A 27,726-nucleotide genomic window follows, 5' to 3' on the forward strand; every position below is an offset into this window, starting at 1 on the left:
TGGATAAATGGTTTCCTGGAAGGTGGAGGGGTTGGACTATGAAACTTAAAGCACATTTCAGCTCCCGAAAAACTGGTAATCTTATATCAGTAGCTGGTGCTTAACATTATATTACAAGCTAAATATAGATTATACTGAAATTAAAGAGATCACAGAAAAAGGGGGATATTAGTTAGCTACAATGAGCTATATACCATTTTACACTTTGAAATAGATTTTTCATTGAACCTCATATCAACTACATAAAGTTACTTTCATTCTCATTTTGCACATTAGTAAACTGAGGCTCAGAATGGTTGCCCTGAGCTCTCACAACTCTTAAGCAAGAGAGATAGGGTTCAGTAGCAGGTCAGGGTGATTATAAATCTCTCTATTTGCATCACACTGTCCATCACCCTGAACTAAAATTTATTAAGTGCTCTGGAGTGGATTGAGTTACAGAATGTTCTGCCCTCCAAAGTCAAGAGGATACTGTTTTTAATGGAATGAGGGAGAAGATGGAAAATGTTGAAGCAAAGAGTTTCCTAATGGGGCTTCTCAGCACAGAGATGTGACATCATAAAAGAGCCTGCTCTGCAAGGGGTAACTCATGGAGTCCAGCCATTGGGGTAAACAGGGAACAAATACAAGGGTAACCAGGTGAGCTGAGCCCATTTGCATGAACTAGCTGCCTCTTACCAACCTCTTTCACCAGTGTCAGATGGGGCTAGCTTCACCAGCCAGGTTCCTCTGTCCATGGAATTTTCCAGGTAAGAATACTGGAGTGGGGTTGCCATTCCTTTCTCCAGGGGCTTTTCCTAACCCAGAGATCGAACCCGAGTCTCCTGCACTGCAGGAGATTCTTTACCATCTGAGCCACCAGGGAAGCCCCACTTCAAAATGAAACTAACAACTTAGATATTTATTCTTCTTGCAAACTTTCATGGGCCATTTTCCTTGTGGTGCCACATAGGCATTCCATCCAGTCCCACAGGAGACAAAGCTGAAATGCATTTTGTCTCTGCTTAAGAAGTTACAGTTGAATGGGGAAAGCAGACATTAATGTCACCATTATAAAAATGTGGTAATTGCAGGGAGAAGAGGAGAAACAAGATCTCTGTGACCCTAGAGAACTGCTCAAGGTAGTAAAGGGTGTGTGAGAGAGGTGTCCTAGGCAGAAATAAAAACTGCACTAAAGGCTCACAGATGTGACAGCTGATGGGGTACTCAGGAAATGGCAGAGTCTGATGCTAGTGAGTCAGAGTTCATGGGAGGAGTGGCTGGAAAGGTAGTTTGAGATTATATGGTAAATAGCTTTGAAAGCTAAACAAAGGAGCTAGAACTTTTTATATCAATCTTAAGGGTTTTTTTTTTTAATTAGAGATAATATTATTTTAATGAAAATTATCTGAAAGGGAGCAAAGAGCAGCATTGGAAGGAGGGAGGACAGACTGGAAGGAAGTTTCTAGAGACAATCTAGGTAAGCAATGAAGACCTGAGCTTGAGGATTGGTGATGAGGTGGATAGCACAGAAAATATGGGGAAACAGGCAATTGATCAGTTGATGATCCCAGGTTAATGACAGAGTCAATATTGGAACCAAGGTCTTGGCTTGCATTGTGTATGTGCGCGCGCACGCACACACACACACACACTGAAGACAAAATATGTGCCAGGAACTGTGCTGGAAGCTGGGGAAACCGATAGACAGTCTCTAACCTAAGTTGAGAGGGGAATGCAGAGAGATAAGAGGCCAGGATCCAGTAAAGGCAGTAGAGGGCATTATAGGGAGAAGTAAGGGAGAAAGGCAGTTGATCTGGACTTAGAGAGCAGACAAGCTCCCCAGTGGAAAGGATGGACATTTCAGTGGAGTCTGGAGAAAGGAGTTGGCGGGGGGAGCGCAGTTGAGGGGGGCGGAGCTGGGATTCAAGTGGAGGGAATGGCAGCCATCTTGCCTGGTCAGTCCAAACTCATCCATTGAAAGGGCCTCCAAGTGCATTTGAATGTGTTTCGTCACATAACGTTCCTGGTCTCTGAGATTCTATGGTGATTCCAGCTCATGCGACACCAGCCTTCTGCTCACTGGAATGACCCACAAAGGATCATAGAAAGTCAGAACAGAAAAGATCTTTAAGGACCTCCACTTCAACTCCTCAATTTACAAAGAAGGAGAATAAAACCCTGGAAAAAGAGACTTTTTAAATATTATGCAGCGAGTTAGAACTGGAACCCAGGTCATTCCAACATGCCTTGCATGCTTCTTGCATCTGAGTTTAATGTCAAGGTCATTCTGTGTCCAAAACTTCTTGCCAAGGGTTTTATGTAGGTTGTTTTTACCAATGTGTTCACTTATAATTATTAAGTTCTTACAATTGTAGCAACTTCTGTTACCAGAACGCACAGCGTTCTTTGCAGCAATTCTACTCACTGCATTTCTTCAGGACTTACATTAATTCTCTCATCATCTCGAGTTTTATTATTCTCTACTTTGCTGCTGCTGCTGCTAAGTCGCTTCAGTCGTGTCCGACTCTGTGCGACCCCATAGACGGCAGCCCATCAGGCTCCGCCATCCCTGGGATTCTCCAGGCAAGAATACTGGAGTGGGGTGACATTGCCTTCTCCGATTCTCTTCTTTACTAAGGCACAAATGAGCTCAAGGGTTGAACTGCTTTATCATTCCAGATACTAAAACTTTCATTTCAGAAGTTTCTAGGCCAGGCACATTTCCTTCACTTCTGAAAGTGTGTGCTGCAGGCATGCTTTGGGGCACACACAGGACAGCCTTATTCATCCTGTCATTATCCATTTTCCATCTCAACCTAGAATCACACTCAGTCAGTGCTTATTGAGCAGATTCCATGCTGGATGCTTCCTAGGCATCCAATCCTCCCAAGAACTCAGTGTGCTGACTATCACTACTCCATTTCCAAGTGAGATCAGCTGTCAGAATACTTTCTTTTCTGGGAGGATGGTGCGACCTGAGATGTGCATGCTTCCCGTTCTCGAGTCCAGGAGGTGAAGGTATTTGACTGCGAGTTAAGAGAGAGTCATTCTCATCTGTGCCAATATCTTTGCTCAGAGGAAACCAGCCATCAATTAGTCCTGCCTCCGACGCAGCTCTGCGTTTCCTCCGACAACTCAGCTTATCAAGGAAACAGGAGAAAGCCCGTGGGCTCAGGGTGACTGGCAGAGGGTAACTTGAACGTGGGGAGGAGGTGGGAGCACCCTGCTTGGAGTTATGACCCAGAATAAAGATACGTGAGTCCTGCATGACTCAGCTCTCTGTGCAGGTGATGAGAACCTAAGGAGACAGGAGCTTATTTAAGAAAACATGTATCATTGATGTGGTTATTTTGGGAGATGAAAGAGGGTTTGAAAAGGAGAAACATGTGAAAAGTATTCCAGCTGAGCGAGGGTGAGAGCAAACAAAGATTTCCCTTCATGATGGACCGGTGAAAAGCAACCAGTGTCCTGGTCTTTCATGTCTCGAGGTTGGAAGAATGAAGTGAAGGGGGCAGATGTTGACGGCTCTTTGTGATTTAGGGATTGGGGGATTTGGGAAGGGATTTGCTCCCGCATATCTGTATTGTTGCTAAGAGAAACCAGGCTCCAAGGGGGACTGAGAAGGGCGATTCCCCAGAGCAGCCCAAGCTTCCCCCGTGAAGAGACACGTTGCTCATACCTCTCGGCATGGTGAGAGCAGAGACTCTGTTTCCAATCACTTGCAGGAGGTCCATATGGAATGATGATCAGCTAGGAAGAGGCTGGGGTGCAGAAGCAAGCAGGCTCCATCCGGCTCTGCTGTCTTTAAAGCAGTTGTGTCAGCTGTGGGGCTGACACGTGTTCTTCCAACCTCATTGAAGTCCCAAGGGGCAGGAGGATGAGGTGAGTTTGAGTTGCGAGCTGACTCCTGCCTGCCCTGTTCTCTCCTGGGTTCTCACTACAGCAAGCTTCCAGGCATCCATGTCAGGCCTTGGACTACAAGTAGGAAAGGGGGCTTCAACACCTTTGATTTTATCTTGTTTTGTTTTTCCTGAATCTCTGATCCTGATCTGCTCCCAACCCTCCTGACTTCTTCTTTATTTATTTATTTTTTTTAGATTATTTTAGATGGGGACTCTTTTCAACGCCTTTACTGAATCTGGTCCAGTATTGTTTATGTTTTATGTTCTGTTTCTTTTGGCCTTGAGGCATATAGGATCTTAGTTCCCATATTAGAGATTGAACTTGGACCCTTTGCATTGGAAGGTGAAGTCTCAACCACTGGACCACTAGGGAAGTCCCTCCTCCTGATGTTTAATATCATCAATTGTTTATTTAGCCAATACATATTTATGAGGCTTTTTCGAGGTCTCTGTACTCTCATCTGTATTGCATCCCCCATTTCCTACCCATTCAGTTTCTTTCCTCTCTGACGCTGAGCCCATGGAGACACTTCTTGCTCACCATTTGGATTTCCCTTTTGGTTAAGCCATCTGGGTCACATCTCTCAAGGTCTACTGCCCTGGGACTCCACACTCACATCCCCTATGTGGAGCATCCTCCTCTTTCCCTGGACTTGTCAAACGTCTTGAGGGAACCCACACATTCACCCTACAACTAATCTTTCACATGCCCTGGTGCCTTCATCTTGTCCTCTGTTAGGCTAGAAAACATCACTGACTCCACTGGTTCAACATGACAATTCCTGAAATGTCTTCTGAGGTACCTTAGTTGATGGGGTTCCAACACAAATTTCAGCACAGTACCTTTCTGTTCTTTACAGCTATTGAGTCCATCTTAGGTGCCACATCCTCATGGATTCTGTGGAAACACAGATGGGCAAATTACACATGTCCAATGACCTCACGGAATTTACCACTTATCACGGAAGATATCAAGAAATCAACATTTTTTAAACATGAAATCACTTTTAGAATCAAACCCCTTACCCACCAGGGACTCTCAGAGGGCTCAAACAAACCCTATGTGCACCAGCTCCCAGAGACCCCTCAGAGACTAGCCAGAACTGTGTCTGAGAGTCTCCTGTGAAGATATGGGTCAGCAGTGGCCTGCTGAAGGGGCAGGGGCTCTGGGTGCAGCAGGCCTGGGTATGGCATAAACTCTCTTGGAAGAGGTTGCCATTAGCCCCACCATAGAGCCACCAGAACTTACACAGGACTGGAAAACAGACTCTCAGTGGGCTCAAACAGAACCTTGAGTGCACCAGGACCCAGGAGAAAGGAACAGTGACTCCACAAGAGACTGACCCAGACTTGCCCATGAGTGTCCAGGAGTCTCCGGCAGAGGTGTGGGTCGGCGGTGGCCTGCTGCAGGGTCCGAGGCACTGATGCAGCAGTGTGTGCATGGGACCTTTTGAAGGAGGTCGCCATTATCTTCATTACCTCCACTATAGTTTGCCTCAGGTCACACAACAGGGAGGGAACACAGCCCTGTCCATCAACAGAAAATTGGATTAAAGATTTACTGAGTGTGGCCCCACCCATCAGAACAAGACCCAGTTTTCCCCTCAGTCAGTCTCTCCCATCAGGAAGCTTCCATAAACTCCTTATCCTTATCCATCAGAGGGCAGACAGAATGAAAATAACAATCACAGAAAACTAACCAAACTGATCACATGGACCACAGTCTTATCTAACTCAATGAAACTATGAGCCATGCCATGTAGAGCCACCCAAGATGGACAGGTCATGGTGGAGAGTTATGACAAAACCTGGTCCACTGGAGAAGGGAATGGCAAACCACCTCAGCATTCTTGCCTTGAGAACCCCATGAATAGCATGAAATGGCAAAAAGATAGGACACTGAAAGATGAACTCCCCAGGTTGGTAGATGTCTAATATGCTACTGGAGAACAGTGGAGAAATAACTCCAGAAAGAATGAAGAGACAGAGCCAAAGCAAAAACAACACCCCGTTGTGGATGTGACTGGTGATAGAAGTAAAGTCTGATGCTATAAAGAGCAGTATTGCATAGAACCTGGAACATTAGGTCCGTGAATCAAAGGAAATTTGAAGTGGTCAAACAGGAGATGGCAAGAGTGAACATCAACATTTTAGGAATCAGAGAACTAAAATGGACAGGAATGGGTGAATTTAACTCAGATGACCATTATATCGACTACTGTGGGCAAGAATTCCTTAGAAGAAATGGAGTAGCCATCATAGTTAACAAAAGAGTCTGAAATGCAGTACTTGGATGCAATCTCAAAAACAACAGAATGATCTCTGTTTGTTTCCAAGGCAAACCATTCAATATCATAGTAATCCAAGTCTATACCCCGAAGAGTAATGCTGAAGAAGCTGAAGTTGAACGGTTCTATGAAGACCTACAAGACCTTCTAGAACTAACACCAAAAAAGATGTCCTTTTCATTATAGGGAACTGGAATGCAAAAGTAGGAAGTCAAGAGATACCCAGAGTAGCAGGTAAATTTGGCCTTGGAGTACCAAATGAAGCATGGCAAAGCCTAACAGAGTTTTGCCAAGAGAATGCACTGGTGAAGGGACACTCCCTGTTCCAACAACACAAGAGAAGACTCTACAGATGGACATCACCAGATGGTCAATACCGAAATCAAATTGATTATATTCTTTGCAGCCAAAGATGGAGAAGCTCTATACAGTCAGTAAAAACAAGACCAGGAGCTGTCTGTGGCTCAGATCATGAACTCCTTATTGCCAAATTGACTTAAGTTGAAGAAAGTAGGGAAAACCACTAGACCATTCAGGTATGACCTAAATCAAATCCCTTATGATTATACAGTGGAAGTGATAAATAGATTCAAGGGATTAGATCTGATAGACAGAATGCCTGAAGAACTATGGACAGAGGTTTGTGACATTGTACAGGATGCAGCGATCAAGATAATTCCCAAGAAAAAGAAATGCAAAAAGGCAAAATGGTTGTCTGAGAAGGCCTTACAAATAGCTGAGAAAAGAAAAGAATCTAAAGGCAAAGGAGAAAAGAAAAGATATACCCATTTGAATGCAGAGTTCCAAAGAATACCAAGGAGAGGTAAGAAAGCCTTCCTCAGTGATAAATGCATAGAAATAGAGGAAAACAATAGAATGGGAAAGACTAGAGATCTCTTCAAGAAAATTAGAGGTACCAAGGGAACATTTCATGCAAAGATGGGCACAATAAAGGACAGAAATGGTCTGGACCTAACAAAAGCAGAAGACATTAAGAAGAGGTGACAAGAATACACAGAAGAACTATGCAAAAAAGATCTTCATGACCGTGATAACTACGATGGTGTGATCACTCACCTATAGCCAGAAATTCTGGAATGTGAAGTCAAGTGGGCCTTAGGAAGCATCACTAGGAACAAAGCTAGCAGAGGTGATGATATTCCAGTTGAGCTATTTCAAACCCTAAAAGATGATGCTGTGAAAGTGCTGCACTCAATATGCCAGCAAATTTGGAAAACTCAGCAGTGACCACAGGACTGGAAAAGGTCAGTTTTCATTCCAATCCCAAAGTTAGGCAATGACAAAGAATGCTCAAACTGCACACATCTTACATGCTAGCAATTGCACTCATCTCACACGATAGTAAAGTAATGCTCAAAATTCTCCAAGCCAGTCTTCAACAGTACGTGAACCATGAAATTTCAGATGTTCAAGCTGGTTTTAGAAAAGGCAGAGGAACCAGAGATCAAATTGCCAACATCAGTTGGATCATCAAAAAAGCAAGAGAGTTCCAGGAAAACATCTGCTTCTGCTTTATTGACTATGCCAAAGCCTTTGACTGTGTGTATCACAACAAACTGTGTAAAATTCTGAAAGAGATGGGAATAACTGCCTGCTTCTTGAGAAATCTATATACAGGTCAAGAAGCAACTGTTAGAACAGGACATGGAACAACAGACTGGTTCCAAATTGGAAAGGAGTACATCAAGGCTATATATTCTCACCCTGATTTTTTAACTTATATGCAGAGTACATCATGGCAATGCTGAGCTGGATGAAGCACAAGCTGGAATCAAGATTGCTGGGAGAAATATCAATAACCTCAGATATTCAGATGACACCACTCTTATGGCAGAAAGCAAAGAAGAACTAAAGAGCCTCTTGATGAAAGGGAAAGAGGAGAGTGAAAAAGGTGGCTTAAAACTCAACATTCAAAAAACTAAGATCGTGACATCTGGTCCCATCAGTTCATGGCAAATAGTTGGGGAAACAAAGGAAACAGTGAGAGACTTTATTTTCTTGGGCTTCAAAATCACTGCAGATGGTGACTGTAGCCTTGAAATTAAAAGACACTTACTCCTTGGGAGAAAAGCTATGACCAACCTAGATAGTACATTAAAAAGCATAGACATTACTTTGCCAACAAAGGTCCATCTAGTCAAGGCTATGGTTTTTCCAGTAGTCATGTATGGATGTGAGAGTTGGACTATAAAGAAAGCTGAGCACCGAAGAATTGATGCTTTTGAATTGTGGTGTTGGAGAAGACTCTTGAGAGTCCCTTGGACTGCAGGGAGATCAAACCAGTCCATCCTAAAGGAGATCAATCCTGAATATTCATTGGAAGGACTGATGCTGAAGTTGAAGCTCCAATACTTTGGCTACCTGATGGGAAGAACTGGCTTGCTAGAAAGGACCCTGATGCTGGGAAAGATTGAAGGCGGGAGGAGGAGGGGATGACAGAGGATGCGATGGTTGGATGGCATCACCGACTCGATAAACATGAATTTGTGCAAGCTCTGGGAGTTGGTGATGGACAGGGAGGCCTGGCACGCTGCAGTCCATGTGGTTGCAAGGAGTCGGACATGACTGAGGGAATGAACTGATACTGAACATTTTTTAAAAGTATTTTTTTGATATGGACCGTTTTTAAAGTCTTTTTTGAATTTGTTACAATATTGCTTCTCTTTTATGTTTTGGGTTATTTTGCATGCAAGCCATGTGGGATTTTAGCTCATCCCCCCAGGGATCAACCCCATATCCCCCGTGTTGGAAGGTGAAGTCTTAATCACTGTGCCCCCTTGGAAGTCCCAAACAATTAACATTGTAAAGAGTATTTTGGAGAAAATAGAAGGATGTTATAGACATGAAGAAAAAGGAGTGAATGTGGCAAACGTAACCTGAAAAGTCAGGAAAGCTGAGACCCAGGGCGTGAGCCAGGACTCAGGAAGCTGGGATAGACGGCAAGAATGCCAGGTGGCAGGGACCACATATGGCACAAGCCCATCACTGGAAAGTGGAGAACATGCTCAAGTGATGGAAGGTGGTGTAACTTGTGGATAAGTAGTGCTCTCAAAGCATGACCCATGAGTGACTTTGCAGAACCATCTGAATACTCCTAAAATTACTAATTCTTGATTCTCAGCTCTAACTAATGACTGAATCATGCTCTACGGTCGATTGATTGGAGAAATGGCTATTTTTCACCATTTGCTGAGTCTATGACCTTTGAAATGTGACTTGGCAGCTTTTCCCATTAAACAGTAGGGTCTCTGTCTCCACTCTTCGCTAGGCCTTGTGATCCATTTTGGTCAACAGAATGAGGTGGAGGTCTTTTCAAACCGGTTCTGAGCCCAAGATTCCAGAAGAGTCTTCTGGAACCCTGCCACTACCCTACAAATGAGAGAAGGTGAGTCTGCTAGAGAACAAGAGACCACGTGGAGAAGAGCTCAGTTCTCCCTCTGGGGGCATTTTAGACGAGCCTGTAGTAAGCCAGCTCCTTAATGCATAAGCAAGCCCAGCCAAGATCTGCAGAGCTGCTTGCCTGACCCACCTGGTGACAGATGTATAAGTGGCTTCAAATAATCATCATTTGAAAAATAGTAACTGATTATATATTAAGCCACTGGACTTGGGGTGATTTGTTATACAGTAAACCTAACTGATATAGGAACCAAAAATATGGACAAAGGCTTTTGAGAGTGAAATAGACAAAAGTGACACCCTGTAGGATTTTGTAGGGCATAACGATATGGCACTTTATCTTAAGGGTGATGTGAAGCTGTAGAAAAATGTTGAGCATGGACAGGACCCAATTAACGTTGTGTTATACAAACATGAACTTGGCTACTCTGTGGAGAATGAATAGCAGAGGAAGGGGTTTAGGAAGGATCAAAGTAGACAATTTAACTTGTAGAAGTTTTTTCCTTTTTTCTTTTAAATATATACACTGAGATCTATGCACTCTGCACTAAGTAATAGGATTATAAGAAATCCTACTTGGTTCCAAGACTAGAGGGAGAGATTTATTATGCAATTTGACAAATACGAGGGTAGGGCTACACTCAGGTGGTCATGGTAGCATGAAGAAGTAGCACTTAGCCCAGCTGGGAGGGAAATGAAGGATTCAGTCAAATTAGCTGAGGATGCCAGGAATATGGGGACAGCATTATTTCCTAGGAAGATGAAAGAGCCTAAACAGAAGTTGGTATGACCAACATATAAAGATAAGGAGGGAAGCAGAAGGAAGCATGATGAGATGGGAATGCAAGGGGAGGTCATAGACTCTTCCTTGTTACCTATTGAGGTTACAGATGGGGGCAAAAATCCAACTGAAGCTAAGTGATAGGGGTTTCAGAGTCCTGAGATGTGTGTGGACTGGTGGTTAGAAGAAGATTAGTTGAGAAGGGCAGAGCCCTGCTCTGGGACCCTTTAGGATAACATGTCACATGGCCAGCCTGCCTGACACAGCCGAGGCAGAGCTGCTCATTACCTAGGAGGCTGGTGGGCAAGACAGAGAAGTCACCACTAGCCAGACAGCTTCCGACTGTTTTCTGGAAGCCGGCAGTCAGCGGAGGCTGGAAGGGAACACTTTTTGCTAAGGTTCCTCCCCCTCCTCCCCGGAGTGCTGACATCCTGTGCTCCCAATCTCCAGCTGTCTGTCTAGACGGAGCCCAGATTGGACCCATGAGGTACCGAACACTGTGATCCAGGCCCACACATTCCTGGCCAACAGGAGGATGAGCACCGAGGACAGAATCCAGGCTAGAGGGGTTTGGGGTGTCTCCTTTCCCTGGGAGCACTCTGGTGCTTCCCACCCACCATGGAGGTTTCTGCCCACTGTGTTGTCATGTCTCCAACCCCCCCCCCCCGGGTTCTTAGGAGTCCTCCCTCTCCTGCTCCTGCTGCCCATGTCTCAGACACCAAGACAAACTCTATTTCATCATGGAGTCACAGGTCCCTGGGAAAGTCTCAAAGCTTCTACTTAAAAAAAAAAAAAAAGTCGCTTAGTCATGTCCAACTCTTTGCAACCCCGTAGACTGTATGTAGCCCACCAGGCTCCTCTGTTTATGGAATTTTCCAGCAAGAATACTGGACTGGACAGCCATTTCCTTCTGCAGGGGATATTCCTGACCTAGGGGTTGAACCTGGGTCTCCTGCACTACAGGCAGATTCTTTACCATCTGAGCCACTAGGAAAGCCCTGAAGCTTCTATCAGTAGCAATACTTTTCAAAGATTGAACATGGACAAGAGTGGACCATCATGTTACCCTCTTATTAGTCTATTTACATCACACAGCAACTCTGTGAAGGACATTATAACTCTATTTTAAAGTGTTCATTAGGAAGGCAAGGCTTTAAGAAGTGTGCATAGCTACAGTTGTGGTGAAGTCAGGAATAGAACTACTTACATTGACGGGGGATACATTTTGTTCATTAAACTATCTTGCCTCTGCTGTCCAACCTCATCAGTTGCAGATGAGGACAAAAGGACCAGTTTGCTGAGATGCTGGCCAAGTCTAGATCCCTCAACCTAGGCTCTGGATGTCTATTTCCTTCTCCCTCAGGGCGCCCATGTGTTTTCTTTAGTGCATTTCCCAGGCCACCACTCCAGGTACTCCTCACAAAGCCTGGACCATACAAAGCCCTTTGGAGATACCAGACAGGGTCTGCAGACTGCTGGGTCTGATGCTCTTAGCAGAGAGAGGAGGGACACAGGCAGGCAGGAGGCTCTGATGGAAAGCGGCGTGAGGTGTACACTGCCACACAGAAACCCTGACTCTTCATCCAGCATTCAGACTGGCAGGACTCTGGGGCAGTTAGGACCATAGGGTTTATTGTGATTACCTGAGTCTGGCCTTTTTCTTCCTTTCCCACCTGCTACTCAAGTGATCTCTAACTTAAGGGCTCAGAGACAAAAAGTCTGAAGGAAATTGACACCTCACCCCACTCCAAACACACGCACAGTTCCTGTATCTTGAGTCAATAACAAAGAGATTTTTTTTCCCTCCATGTCAGAATAAACAGAGGCAAAGAGCCAGTTCCTAGTTCTTCCTAAACTGGGAGAGTTTCTTTCCTTTTTCTATAACTCTTGACCCTGCATCTTGCCCTGGAAGTACTTGACTCACTTTAATGAGCTCACCTCTGTCACCTTCTTCTTGTCCATGTCACTGGAGTTCTGTGAAGTGAGAACTAGACCCTGTAGAGGACACTTCTGTCTATTTTTCTGAGCACCTGCTACCCAGTGGCTCACCTGCCAGGGATCATGGAATCAAGGTAGGATCTGGGACATAATATGTTGGGCCAATGATCAATGAATGTGAGGCCCTTCTTCAAACATTAGTGTGCCTTTTAAGGGCTTACAATAGAGCACTAAACCCAGCTCAGCACTCATCTGAAGTTGGACAGTCATGGAGCTGGCCCTGGGTGGAGCTGCAGACATGGAGCAGAGTTGGAGAAGACAGGAAAGGTAGGGCTGAAAGGACTTTACCTGAATATTACCCGCTCCCTGCACAGAGTTGGGTGGTAACTCTTACCTTGCCAGTTGGGCGTTAACTATCAGCAATAAGCAGAGACGTGTTAGATGCCAATTAGGAGAAGTTTCTTTTCCTAAGAAAGAATCTGGTTCAAATCCCTGAGTCTGCAGAGGAGGAACATGAGGCCCAGAGAAGAAAAAATGGCTTATCCCCATTTATCCAGAAAACTCATTTGTGGTGGAGCAGGGGTGGGGAGACCAGGTTTCCTGGTTCTCAGTCTGGTGGCCTTTTCATTAAACCCCAGGCCATTTCTTACTTCTTCAACTGCCTTGGATGTTTCCTGCTTGACTAACGCGGTAGGGCCTTGGTGCACATCTACAGATGGCTTGGGGACTGAGTCAACCATCTGTAAGTTTGGCCTCCACTTCCTGCCCAGCTGCTGGGTCCCATGACTGGACTGCATTGAATGTTATCCTTCATCACAGGATGCTTGCGGAGAGAGTGTATCTTTCTCAGATGACTTCTCACGTGGTTTGTGATGAAGTGGCTTTCTCTGAGCACAGTCACTTTGTGGTCACCAGATGGCTGCTTTGGGCATGGACAAGCACTAGGCCCGGTAGTAGTATTACTCAAAGGCTACACCACAGACCAAGGTAGGGTCCGCTGGATCCTTTTCCATTGAAATACCACTGATCGTGGCTTTATCAGTGCTTACTAATAACAATGATGCAGCAAAACACCCCCAGGTATACACTTTGGGGAATGATAAACCCCTGTCATATTAGACATCAACACTCAGATACCAGAGGAAGGGCAAGGCTAGTATGATTTTACTGTAAGTTTTCAGAAGAGAACACTGGCTTAAAATGACCTTACTACTTGCCAAGTCACATTTGTATATGTGGTAGGCCTGCTGGCTTCTGAGAAAGGAGGGTAATCTTAGCTCCTTCCAATGGACTGTAATCTTGAGAGCAGTTATTACGTCTGATTTAACTCTATGGCCTGCACAAAACAATCGCTAAATAAATTACTATTGAATGAACAAATGCATGAGTGAATCAATGACTCAATGAACAAATGAATGAGAAGCAAAAAAAAAAAAAAAAGCCTCGTTTATCAGTTAGAACTCCTTGGTTGTAAGCATCAGAAACCTACTCCAGCTGAGGTAAGTGAAAAAAAGAATTTATTGGAAGGTTGAGGTGGAGCTCATAGGATGGAAGGGAAAATGACAATCAGGCTGGAATGGCAGAAACTGGCCTCAGGACAGGACCTGCTGGACAGGCTTGCCCCTGTGGCTACCATGGCTGGAACACATGAACCTCAATGTCTTGTCTTTGGGGTTCTCTCTCTCTCTCTCTCTTTTGGTTCTAGCATGGGCTTGCCTCCTGGCTGGGCCAGATCTCTGATTTTATCCAGTTGTGAAGAAAAACTTCCCAAGTAAAAGCCAGGTTTAACTGCCAAAAATGTGCAATAGATTTTGGGGAATCAAGAAACACAGATATCCGCTAAATAGTTTTCAGACAATTCACAGCTGAAGCATCTTTAGAAACTTTTTCATGTTCAGAGTCATGACTTGTTTTTGCTGAGAAGAGCTTTCATCAGTCAATGAACCCAGTGTAAATTTTCAACATAGGGTTAATACTACAGGAATTAGTATATCCTCTTCAAGCCCTTACTTCTATGAGTAAAGGTGCTTTCAGTAACTCCCTTCTAAGTACCAGGCCAGCTTCCACACCTGGCATTAGTGGCTAATTTCCGCAGTACTACTCATGAGTTAAGTTTAGGTGTTTTTATATTCCTGCATCTGTCTTATCTGGATTAGAGTAATATTTGTGAATGTACTAGATTTATTATCTAGTGTTCTATAAATGGAAATCGATATTTCTTTTATATTCCCACTAAAAAACAGAGGACTTCATTTCCTCTATCAATTTAGAATCAAAAAATTATAAACAGTGAGTTCCACAAAGTCTGTTCAGCATAATCCTTAGCTCCCCATTCAGGCTCCTGGAGACTTCATTTCTGCTCTCCTGGTGTTTGCCACCTACTTTTATTCTTCCCTGGCTAGTATCTTGCCAGAGAGCAAACTTATTTAGATGCAATACCTTTTTTGGATATATCTCAGGACAAAACTTCACTGACAAGATATAAAAAGCACAGGAATTAGTAATACCATCATTCATCACTCAGAAGGAAACGTGTATAAGGCCATAAAAGAGCTCAAGAATTTTCCTTTCATTTCTCAAATGACTTTGTTGAGATGTTTATATACTTCCCAAATCCTGAAACTCATATTTTGCTAAGAAATAAATTCTCGCTTAAAAATACCATGAGAAAGAATTACTGTCTTTCTCATGCAGGTGAAATTCCAGTGTGCTTCTATTTTCGTGAGTTTGTTTAGACACATTTATGAAGGTCTTGATGGTGGGTCCAAGCTCTGGCCCTGGCTTGTGATGGGACCACCACACACTTAACTCTGTCTTAGTTTCTGCATTTATAAATTGTGAACCATAATACCTACCTTGCTTTTCTGTCTTTATTTTTTGTTACTATTTTAAAAATTGTGGTAAAACACATAAACATGAAATTTACCGCCCTAACCATTTAATGTGTACAGTTAGGTGCCATTAAATACATTCACACTGGCATGCAGCCATCACAACCATCCACCTCCAGAACTTTTTTTATCTTGCAGAACTGAAGCTCTGCACCCATTAAACCATAAATCTCCATTCCTTCTCTCCCAATTCGCTGGCAACTACCTTCTACTTTCTGTCTCTGTGAATGTGACTACACTAAGTACCTCTAGTAAGTGGAATTATACAGTGTTTGTCTTTTGTGACTCAATTATTTCATTGAGCATAACATCTCAAGATTCGTCCATGTTGTAGCATGAGCTAGAATTTCCTTTCTTCTTAAGGCCAACTAGTACTCTATTTGGATGTATACATTCACATTTATTTATGTTTGATTAAATAATTTTTATTGCAGTAAACTTGCTTTGCTTTACAATGTGGTGTTAGCTTCTAGTGCATAGCAAAATGCATCAGCCATATATATACATATATTCCCTCCCTTTTAAATTTCCCTCCCATTTAGAACACCACAGAGGATTAAGTAGAGTTCCCTGTGCTCAACTGTATGTTCCCATCAGTTGTCTATTTTATACACAGTATCAATAGTGTATTTGTGTCCGTCCCAACCTCCCAATTCCTCCCACCCGCCCCTTCCCTCATTTATATTTTAAGTAAGTACCAAAGAGGAAGGGTTTAGTCATGCCATTTTGTTACTTGTTTTCTGGGTTTTATAGCTTTTCCTCTATAATTTCCACAATTTCTGCATTCCTTTATGTTTGGTGAATTTCTTGTAGTGACACAATTTGATTCCTTTCTCAGTTTTTGTTGTTGTTTATATTCTATACTTTCTTCATAGTTACTATGGGGATTGTATATAACCTATTAAAATTACAACATTCTAAATTGATGCCAACTTTAGTTGCACACAAAAGCTCTATTCCGTTACAGCCACATCCCCTTTCTGTTATTGAGGTCACAGTTACACTTTTATATATTAAGTAGCCATGAACATAGATTTATAATTACTTTTTAAGCTTCTGTCTTTCAAATTCTGTAAAAGCACAGAAGTGGAGTGACAAACTTAGATGACAAGAATACTGTTTTTATTTTTGCCCATGTATCTACCTTTACCAGAGAGCTTTCCTATATATTTTTACATGTTTTTTTTTAATTAATATGAAGTAAAATTAAGTATATAGTTAATATCAAGTACATAGAAAGTATCTAACAAAGGTGGTAACTTCAGTAAATACCTTTGTCTGACTGATGTCATTTGAATGAATGACTGGATTTCTTTCTGCAAAGTGAGGCTTATAAGAGGCACAATAGATACAATGAGTGGGATTTCTTTGACCACCTGATATAAATGTGGGGCAAATGAAAATCAAAGTCAGTCACAGAATGGGTAGGTCAGGGATGTACCTTGACTTTTTTCCCAGAAAGGTCTAATGGCCCTGGATGCTAGGTTTTAGCTTATCACATCAGGAAGGTCACTAGGGTTAAGCTTTAATTTTAGAAGATGTGGCTTTAAATAGTTTTCCTTTTCCTTTCACTGTTTTAGGAAGTCTCGCTCTGAGTCAATGCCAAATGGGTTTGGTTTTCATCTTGAATTTTCCCATAAAAGGTGGTGGAGGAGATGATTCAGAAATCCCGTCCTGATCGTATTTATCTCATGCTCTAGCTGCAGCAGGTAAGCTGCTGGACTTTGAAGCAGGGGTTGTTACAGAGAAGCGAGTGTGGAAAGGAAAAAAGTGTGCACACAAAAGGGTTCAGGCAAAGGCATACTTCAGATTGCTCATGAACCTGTGTGGGCTGTATAAACAGACCAAATGAGAAATGAGGATATGCATTTAAGAACGTCAGAGGGTATAACAATATTATTAAGGGTAATTGTGCCCATAGTGTTTGGTGAAACCAGGGAAAAGGTGTGATTGCACTTGTTGGATTCATCTACTGCTGGTTTTACAAACACTGTAGGGGGCAAATGGGGAAAATACTCGCTGGCTACATAGAAAACAATGAGTTTTATAGTCATAGATTTTGTGCTTTTGTTGAGAAAATCTTTCTGTTCTTTTGTTCAATTGCTTATTGTGACATTAAATAGGAAAGAAAAATGGAGCTGACGTCTGAGACCTGAGTTCTAACCCTAGCTCTCACACTCAGTACACAGTTCTAGGAAAACAGGTTCATTTCCAGGCCAAATGTCTTCATCGGTATAGAGAGGTTGAGCTTTGGTATTTTTTTTTTTTTAAATAAATGAGGTACTATATTTACAAATACCCGAGATAGTGCCATGTACTGTTGTTGTTTTTCAGTTGTTAGATCATGTTGACTCTTTGCAGCCCCACAGACTGCAGCGTGCCAAGCTTCCCTGTCCTTCACAATCTCCTGGAGTTTGCTCAAACCCATGTCCATTGATACACAAGTGTTTCACACATGTAGCTATTGCATAAATGCTGGGTTTTTCTTCCTAAGTCACTCCAATTGTTTCTTCCCCATTAAAGACGCATATTATGAATCTTATATCTAATTATAAAATTTCCACCAGTGTTCTGGAACAATCTTCAATCCAGAAAAAATAAAAGGCCATCCATGAATTTCTCTGATTCTGTGAGAGACAGTCACATCCCTTGTATTTTACAAGAAATGTGTTTTTTTTTAATTCTAAGAGAAATTTCTATTTTACAAATGTTTATATACATTTGGAAAGAGAGCTGACTTTAATCCACTTATCTGCACACAGTGCTATGATTAGGTTGTCGGTTGTATAAAAGTATTTGATTATTGTATTGAGAATACGGCATATTATGACAATCCTCGAATATCTTAGGAAGAAAAAGCAATTATCATTGCTTTTTTCCCTTCTTCAATAAATCACTTAAAACTGATGATTACAGTAATTGACAAGTCTAAATGTATGAAATGACACAAGCTCAATGCAACTTCATAAAATATGTAGGTCATGATTACTCTTATTAAGATACTGGAGCCTATATATGACTTCTGTACAAATACCCATGATCCCTCTGCTGAAAACAAGAGGTTTTCAAGATCCATTGGAATTCATCTGATCCATTAGTATTTGATTTTACGAGTTTAGAATGACAAGATAATTTCAAAGCCTCTACTCCTTTTGATTGTATTTGGACTCCTTCAATTAGACGCAAAAATATCTTCTTCATTTTTCTTTATCACCTGACTTCTGCCTCACAATTTACTGAGGAAAGGAGGCTCTATGAAAGAGATGGTGTCAGAAAGGAGTTGAATGCAATTATGTGATAACACCGCAATGCAAAAAGCAGCTGAACTCACTCCGCAAGTAATCAGAACTAGAAGGTGTGATCTGCAAATTCCACCAGTTTCCTTTCACTAATGTATCAACTGTTTTAGTCACTGGTTTCACACAGCCCTGAGTATTTTCCAGAGCTAAAAGCACTAACACGCCACTAAAGATGGAGAGGATAAGGCTAGGAGGAGAGATGGAATGAGGGGGAAAGCACTAAGCAAAATTTAAACTAGCTGCCTTATTTTAGGTGGAAACAAGATTTACTCAGTCATTGACAATATTATCTCCATTTAGGGTTCTCATACTTTGACAGTGGGCTTTATCTTCATCTTCATAATAAGCTTGTGATCGAGGAATCATTTATACAGAACAAGAAACCAAGTCTCAGGAGAGAAAAAGGGAGGGGGAAAAGCCTTTGCATAAAATCAGCCAAGCAGAACCTGGACTTAAACCCAGGCTTCTGGGTTCAATGTTCTAGCCAAGTTAACCTAGTTGTGTAATGGGACTTCAGCCGTGTGCTGGGGTCTATGGAAACTAGGGATGGAAAAATCACAAAGCCTCTCAAAGACTTTACAGCAGGATGCAAAGATAAGTGCAGAATGTTTAACCTGGAGACCTAAGCTTCTGTGTGACTCCAAATGGATGCTTAATGCTCCAGGAGGAAAGGAAATTTTGCACCTGACACGGTGCCGTTTATTCTGGTGATGCTGCTGTGAAGCAAGTCATAGCCATTTCTCAGAGTTAGAAATTGAAACCTGAAAATCTTATCTAAGTTGCTCATGATTGTCTCAGGCTAACCAAGTGGACAGATGAGGCCTAAACACGGCAGCATCCAAACCATTGCTGCTGACAGCAATCCACATGCTGTCTCACCTCGCTGGGCTCTGAGTCCCTCACCTGGGATTAGATTTCAAACGTGATGGTTATACAAGGCCAAATATCACACACTCACATACAGACACATGTATGAAAATAAATGAAATGTTAAATATTAACAAACTGACCTTGGATCCAATCCTTTTCCTCTGTGCCCTTAGGTTTCATCATTTATAAAATGGCCACCATCATGCTGACTCCATAGAATTTGGTGCTCAGGATAAATTCAATGTTACATGCCTAGCACGCATCTGGAAAATAGTGAAACTCATTAGCATTTCTTTCCTTCCTTCCTGAGACCTGTGCACATGGGGCTGCACTTCTGTTACCAGTGTCACCTTGAGCTAAGACCAGCATGCTCTAGAAAGACTGAACTGCATCACAGCACAATGGGCTTGAGCTCATTGCACTGCAACTACATGCTGTTCTAGGCGTATTGACACAATCCTTCAATAGTTGGGCTATTCATAAAACTATGGTGATAATAAGTGTGTGCACCATTTCAGCAGCTTTGAGAATCATAGTAACAGTATCAGGGAGGACAGATGCTATAATTATTTCCATATGATAGACAGTCAAGACTCAAGGAAGCTACGTAAACTTTCCCAAGTCAAAAGGCATCGGTTCAGAACCCAGATCAGCATCCTCGGATTCCAAGTTCACCATCCCTGCCAGTTTACAACACAGCAGAGCACACACATCAAACCAGAAGAGACATGGGACCATTAAGAAAAACCAAGTGAGCAAGATTTTAACCTTTGAGAAAATGATAAAGGAAAGGTTTTGTTACAGGGCAGATGTTACCGCCAAACACGACAGAATGCTATTATTTTATCTCCAAAGCTGTGGAAGCTTCTCAGACAGCAAAGAGAAGCTGTTATTGCCTGGGAACAGATGTCTGCCTGGCCTCTGCCTTCTGGGGACAGAAATGTGCATCAAGGTCAGGGAGAGGACCCATTGTCAGCAGGAAGAACCATCGTTATTTCTGTTCAGAACCAAGTGAAAATGACATCTGTCAAGGCCATTAGTTTTTCAGATGTGGTTTGAATGAACAACATGTAATAAGGATGGGTTGACAACACTTCACTGCAAATAAGAAATCCCAAGTTATAGAATATAGAGTTTTAGAGCTTTGTGGAGCCTCAGAACCCCAGGATAGGACTTGTAACTAAAAGAAAAATTGCAGCTTCGAGTTCATGTTGTGCCCTTTCATCCCTAAAGCTCAGTTTCTGCAACTGTAAATGGATCTGTTATAAAGATGGATGAGCCCACGCATATAAAAGCACATTGAGAAATAGGAAATGCTTAGCAAATATGGGATAGTTTTGAATTTTTATTTCTTTGATGGGAAAATTAATGACCAAGACTTATCCAGCTGTTATTATGAAAGAGACAGGAACTCAGTATTCTAGAGTTTGCTACTCATTCCAAGACACAATATTGCCACAACAGTTTAACTACCATGGCCTGAGGTCCTGGGATGGGTACTGGCATGAAGAGAAAAATCAGGAAAGCTGATGCCTCTTCTTACCGCTGGAAGGGCTGAGCTGCGACAGCTATCTCTATCTCTCACTCAGCTCCTGATACTTACCTGTAACTTATTACTTGTAACATTTACCTATCAGAGAGTCTGGCCTGAGTAGAGGTGCTATAAATGTAGAATGAGGGGTTCCTACACTCCAAAAGCTCCTACTCTAGTTAAAGACCAAATTCAAATAGGTGCTGTAGTAGAGAAAACTGTGCCTTAGAGAACCACAGAGACAAAATTCACCCAGATCTGCAAAAAAAAAAAAAGGCAGTGTTAATTGCACTGGGTGAAAAACACAGGAGTAGCGAAGTGCTTATTAGCAGTTCAACAAAGGATCGTGTAGCATGGAACGGGAATGTCTCCTACTGGGGACAGGACAGACTGGGCTGTGCTCACAGCTGTGTCCGGTTGACACCAGGGCAGGGGCTGAACTCAGCCTTGAGATAAGCAAAGGGCACTGCTGGAAGGAGATGCACTGCCCAGCCTCATTTTTGTGCCACTCACAACTCCCTTGACCTCCTAGAACATGCTACTGCTGGTTTGGTCTGCCACTCCTCACTGTTTGCTGCTTTCTCTATGCAGACATTTCTCATCAGACACCCACCCTTCCCCAGCACCCACAACACTCACTCAAATTCATCCGTGAAACTGTACACACATTTTCTCTGTTTGACGATCCCTTGATTAATCCTGCTAGAGATATTGCTTCTTTGGCCCGAATATATGTCTACTGCTATGTATATCCTGCAGAATCAAAACTGTTTCTTCATATATTGGTTTTCCCTGATTCACCGTGAAGCCAGGGACAATGCAGTTCACTCCAGTACTGAATGTAATAGCCCAGGGCCTAACACAGAATTGATCCATAGTCGTTGGTTAGAAGAATGCAAAACAGAACTGATGGCTTGTTGCTTGAACCCTCACCTGCTGGTGATGGATACGTCAGGTGGACTGCAATGGACAAGCTGCCCAGGCTTAGTTATGAGGCCTTTATACAGGCTCTGGGAACAACTTAAAGATTTTAACTGAATTTTATCTAAGTGAATAGTCCTGCCTCTTGTTCTCCAGTTCAATAAATAGAACAATCTTTTTTTACAGACAACTTAGAAGGGGATTTAGTGGTTACGGCTTTGGTGATTTCCCACCTGTTAATGGATAAACAACAGCAGTCCTCGTGTGTCCTGGGCTGTGGGCACTGAATGGTAATTCTCAGGTTGCAGCTTCTAGCAATGTATTTACTCAGCTGCTAGTGGACCCAGCAGCTGGGAACGGGCTCCCCAGCCAGCTATAAGAAAACTACCAGGGACTCATTTATTTACTATTAAACTGTAACCACTTGGCAGGGCATCTGGTCCCACTTTCCTAGTTATGGTTGGGTGCTCATGAGACATGGTTGTTAGGAGAGCAGCTGGAATATTTAAGATGTCAAGTAGGAAAATCAGAAGTTTGAAAATCTCAGCAGAGTTTTTTTTTGGGGGGTGGGTGTAGAAAGGGACGTTAGGTAGAATTAGAACACATCTGGAATATCTAAGAGTCTCTAAATTGGACTTACCTTGAACTCCTATCTATCACAGCTCTGTTTGCTTTTATAGAATACGATTTCTTGATTCAGGGATGACAATGGGGAATCACAAGGGATTTTGTGGGTGACCAATGTATACAAAAATACCATATTTGAGTGAACAGAGAGGTTACCTAGTATAGTGGGGGAAAAGGACTAATACAGGGTTTGACAAGTGTAGGTTTTCATCTTGATCTTTTCATTTAGTGCCATGACCTTGGGAAAAGTTTCTGAAATTCCATGCAGCTTAATTTGATCATCTGTGAATTGGAGAGATAGAATCCACGTCAGGGAGTGGTAAGGATAGGTCTGAGGCTAAGCAGCATCTTGTCTGACCTGGGGTCATTGACGAGGGAGACACAGGTAAACATGCCAGGAGTGGATTGATTCTGCCAGGAGCCACAATAACTGAAATACTTTTAAAAAAACAAAATCTCATTGCACCTATATATCTGGTTAAAAGTTAATATGTTTCCTGGACAGCTTAGCTGAATATACAGATTATTTCCCCTTTTTCTTGTCTATTCATTCTTGTAGTGCAGCCACATGATGTCCAACAATGTATAAGCAGGATGCATCAGGAAGACTGCCCTGGAAAGAAAAACCAACCAGTGAGAAGGTGCATTAAAAGGTGAGAGTTGATGGTGGCAAGAACAGGGAAAATGGCAGTGAGATGGAGACAATTTTGATCAATAGCAATAGCAGTCTTACTCTTTAGAAAATATTTTCTAGGTACTGGGAACTGTGTTGGGCTTTCCAGGTGCCGCTACTGTTAAAGAACCCCCCTGCCAATGCAGGAAACTTAAGAGACCTGGGTTCAATCCCTGTGTCAGGAAAATCCCCTGGAGGAGGAAATGGCAACCCACTCTGGTGTTCTTGCCTGGAGAATTCCATGGACAGAGGAGCCTGGCGGGCTACAGTCCCTGGGGTCACACAGAGTGGGACAAACATGGGAAATGACAGTGAGATGAAGGCAATTCTGATCAATAGCAACAGCAAACTTACTCTTTAGAAAATATTTTCTATGTACTGGGAACTGTGTTAAGTGCTTTTCATATGTACTTTTTTTTAATCTCTCTTTTTTTAAATTTTTTAAAATTAGTTTATCTATTTTTTAACTTTACAATATTGTATTGGTTTTGCCATACACAGGTACATCCATGATGGATTCATGTCATATGCGCTTTAATTTGACCTTTAGAAGAAGTCCCTACTGAAGAAATGACCCTCCTTTATCAGACAAGGAATTTGAAATTTAAATTTCTTTTCTGATTATGCACAGGTGAAAACATGAGAACTGAGATATGAACTCAGGCATGTCTGCCTCCAAAGTGCTAGGTCGTTAAACAGGAGTCTGTGCTTGACCTGATATATTTAGAACATGAGCAAGACAAAGAATTACAGAGGTTGTGAGATGCAGTTGATAAGCTAGTCCGTATCCACTTATACCTGTTACTCCTGGTCCTTGATTTTCTGTGGGTACATCAGCCATAGTGAAGGCTCAGGTCTGTCCTGTTTGGTTTTTATTTTTTGCCCACGTCCTGTGGCATGTGAGATCTCAGTTCCCTGACCAGGAAGTGCCCTCTAAGTGACCGCTACAGTGGAAGCGAGGCATATTTAGCCACCAGGCAAGTTTCATCTCTCGTGATTTTAAAGTTCATCTGCCATCCACTCTCCACTGTCTAATGAAACTGAGTGTTTAGTTTCCCTGAAGGAAAGGGCCACTGAGCTTGCTGAGATGGGAGTTGTAGGAGCTCAAGAACCCACATCTGATCTTCCCGGACCCATGGAGGCTTGGGTTCTGCCAGTGGCTTCCCAGAAGGTCTAAAAAAAGCCAACTAGGAAGAGTGGGGGTGTTATCTCTCCTTGGGGGCAAACTTCATTTCTCTTGAGTAAATACAATCCATATGAGAGAACTGCTGAATCATGTGGTAAAGATGAATGTTGTCTTTTATCTAAGAAATGTCTGCTTAACTCAAGGTCAGAAAATTGATTTCTATATATCATTCTAGATGACTTATAGTTTTATGTTTAAGTCTATCCAATATTTTGAATTAAGTTTTGTAGATGGTTCAAGGTATAGACTGAAGAAGCTCATTTTTATATGGATATCTAATTTTCCAATACTGTGTGTTGTAAAGACTGTCCTTTAGTTACTGAATTGTCTTTGCATGTTTTTTAAAACCTGTCAATATATGTATGGTTCTATTTCTAGAGTCTCTGCTTTGTCCTATTGATTTCTCTGTCCATCTTTATACCACACTGCTTGTAAGACTCTACCTTTACGGACACCAGATGGTGTTGACATTTCTTTGGGGGGAAAATATGGTTTTTTATGGATTTGGACCATTTTAAAGTCTTTATTGAATTTGTTATATTGCTGTTTCTGTTTTATGTTTTGGTTTTTTGGTCACGAGGCATGTGGGATCTTAGCTCCCTGACCAGGGGTTGAACCTACACCCCCTGCATTGGAACGTGAAGTCTTAACCACTGGATCATTGGGGAAGTTCCCTCAGATAGTGCTGATATTTCAGCTTTGCTCTTCTTCAAAGTTGTTTGTTTCTTCCAGAGTATTTGCATTTTCATACGAATTTAAGAATCAGATATCAATTTTTAAAAACAAACTTTTACGATTGTGATTGGGATTGTATTTGTGGAGAATTTGAATCTTAACACTATATACTCAATATGTATATTGACTATATATATATAGTCTATACATATGTGTATATGTGTATATATATATATATCTTCATTTATTTATGTGTTCTTTAATTTTCCTGAGCAATATTTTGTTGTTTTCAGTCTACATGCCTTGTGTATATTTGGCCAGCTTAATCCCTAAGTATGTTGTATTTTTTTCAGGTCAAGAAGCAACAGTTAGAACTGGACATGGAACTACAGACTGGTTCCAAATCAGGAAAGGAGTATGTCAAGGCTGTATGTCGTCACCCTGCTTATTTAACTTATATACAGAGTACATTATGTGAAATGCTGGGCTAGATGAAGCACAAGCTGGAATCAAGATTGCCAGGAGAAATATGAATAACCTCAGATACACAGATGCTGCTGCTGCTAAGTTGCTTCAGTCGTGTCCGACTCTGTGCGACCCCATAGATGGCAGCCCGCCAGACTCCTCCATCCTCGGGATTATTCAGGCAAGAACACTGGAGTGGGTTGCCATTTCCTTTTCCAGTGCACGAAAGTGAAAAGTGAAAGTGAAGTCACTCAGTCGTGTCCCACTCTTCGCGTCCCCATGGACCGTAGCCTACCAGGCTCCTCTGTCCATGGGATTTTCCAGGCAAGAGTACTGGAGTGGGTTGCCATTTCCTACTCTAGATACACAGATGACACCACCCTTGTGGCAGAAAGCAAAGAAGAACTAAAGATCTTCTTGATGAAAGTGAAAGAGGAGAGTGAAAAAGTTGGCTTAAAACTCAACGTTCAGAAAACTAAGATCATGGCATCCAGTTCCATCACTTCATGGCAAATAGATGGGGAAACAGTGGAAACAGTGTCAGACTTTATTTTTGGGGGCTCCAAAATCACTGTAATGGTGACTGCAGCCATGAAATTAAAAGAGGCTTACTCCTTGGAAGAAAAGCTATGACCAACTTAGACAGCATATTAAAAAGCAGACATTACTTTTCCAACAAAGGTCCATCTAGTCAAAGTTATGGTTTTTCCAGTAGTAATGTATGGATGTGAGAATTGGACTATAAAGAAAGCTGAGTGCCAAAGAATAGATGCTTTTGATGTTGGAGAAGACTCTTGAGATTCTCTTGGACTGCAAGGAGATCCAACCAGTCCATCCTAAAGGAAATCAATCCTGAATATTCCCTGGAAGGACTGATGCTGAAGTTGAAACTCCAATACTTTGGCCATCTGATGTGAAGAACTGACTCATTGGAAAAGACCCTGATGCTGGGAAAGATTGAAGGCAGGAGGAGAAGGGGATGACAGGATGAGATGGTTGGATGGCATAACCGACTTGAAGGACATGAGTTAGAGCAAGCTCCCTGAGTTGGCGATGGACAGGGAGGCCTGGCGTGCTGCAGTCCATGGGGTTGCAAAGAGTCAGACACGACTGAGTGACTGAACTGAATTGAACTGATATTGTACTTTTTATACTATTGAAAATGATATTACTTTAACTGACAATTCTACCAATTAGATTTTGGTGCAAAAGAGAAACATGAATTTTGTACAAATGTGACTTCAAGGATTGCATCTGGATAAGAAGACAGTATAAGAATACTTCTCACAAGAAAGGAAAATGAATAAATTGTATTTTAGATTTGCTAAATTTAGTTTAAAAAAAATCCAGGAAGGGCTTATAAGCAGGTGACAACTGGGGTCCAGAGTGAAAGGGAATCTTAGTCTCTCTCTATATATAGATATATAGAGAGAGTTATAGGTGAGATTAGCAGGGACACTGAGTCTGCAGAGACTAGAATCTGAATGGGTCCCCAGCAGTGGAATAGCATCTCTTGAGGAATGGAGGAAATGTTCCTATCCAATAAGACTCAAAGGCAGTCTCAGGAAGAGTGAGGAGAGAGCCAGGACATTCCAGAAACCAGGTACAAGGGTTTCAGGGAGGCATACACAGAAAAGATGAGGAGTGAAAGCAGTCATTAGAAGGTCCTTGGTGAATAGCAAGGATTGGTAGAGCTAGACATAACATTTCAGTGTGCTGAAAAGTGAATGGAAAATTAGACTGTAGATGCAACAAATGCAAGTGACCTTCTCAAGAGGTTTGTTAGTGAAGAGAAAGAAGGGCAGGGAAGTTATCTCTCATGCATTCTTGGGGAAGGTTACTTTTTGGTAAGGCTTTGCTTTTGTATGAAGTGAGGAGAAGAGATGTTGGTGCGTGCTTGCAGGTGAGAGGAAAGCTCTGATGAAAAGTGAGAGCTGAGTTACCGCTCAGGCCTGGGTCTGGAGCTCGGGCAGAGGGCAGTCCAGAGTCGTGCTGTGGGGGCCTGTCGGTCTCCCGGCAGACGAGTGTCCTGTTTGGATCTGGGCTGTCTCAGGAAGGACTGCTGACACTTTCATTAAAGTTCACTGAGATGACTTGCAGGAAAAAAAAAGAAAAAGTGAGAAAGCTGAGAGAGAGAAGGGAGTGTGTTTTAGAGGAAATGTGAAAGAGGTGGCAGCTGACAAAGAGTTCATGAGAGCAAAACCGTCTCTGCACTCTTGAGTACACGGTCTGTTGTTATTGTTTAGTTACTACATTGGGTCCGACTCGTGCGACTCC

General features: G+C 42.3%; 1 long non-coding RNA gene across 1 annotated transcript; it reads left to right on the top strand.

Moving 5' to 3' along the window:
- Nucleotides 1-635: 635 nt before the first annotated feature.
- On the top strand, nucleotides 636-27,565 carry LOC145547308 (uncharacterized). Its single transcript, XR_014083726.1, has 7 exons — nucleotides 636-749; nucleotides 3,708-3,864; nucleotides 4,080-4,123; nucleotides 9,462-9,578; nucleotides 16,783-16,911; nucleotides 23,010-23,103; nucleotides 25,338-27,565. It is a non-coding gene; the product is annotated as an uncharacterized LOC145547308 (long non-coding RNA).
- Nucleotides 27,566-27,726: the final 161 nt, after the last annotated feature.

This window comes from Giraffa tippelskirchi, chromosome 4, assembly GCF_054371585.1.
Source record: "Giraffa tippelskirchi isolate mGirTip1 chromosome 4, T2T-mGirTip1v1.2.pri, whole genome shotgun sequence".
Lineage (NCBI taxonomy): Eukaryota > Metazoa > Chordata > Mammalia > Artiodactyla > Giraffidae > Giraffa > Giraffa tippelskirchi.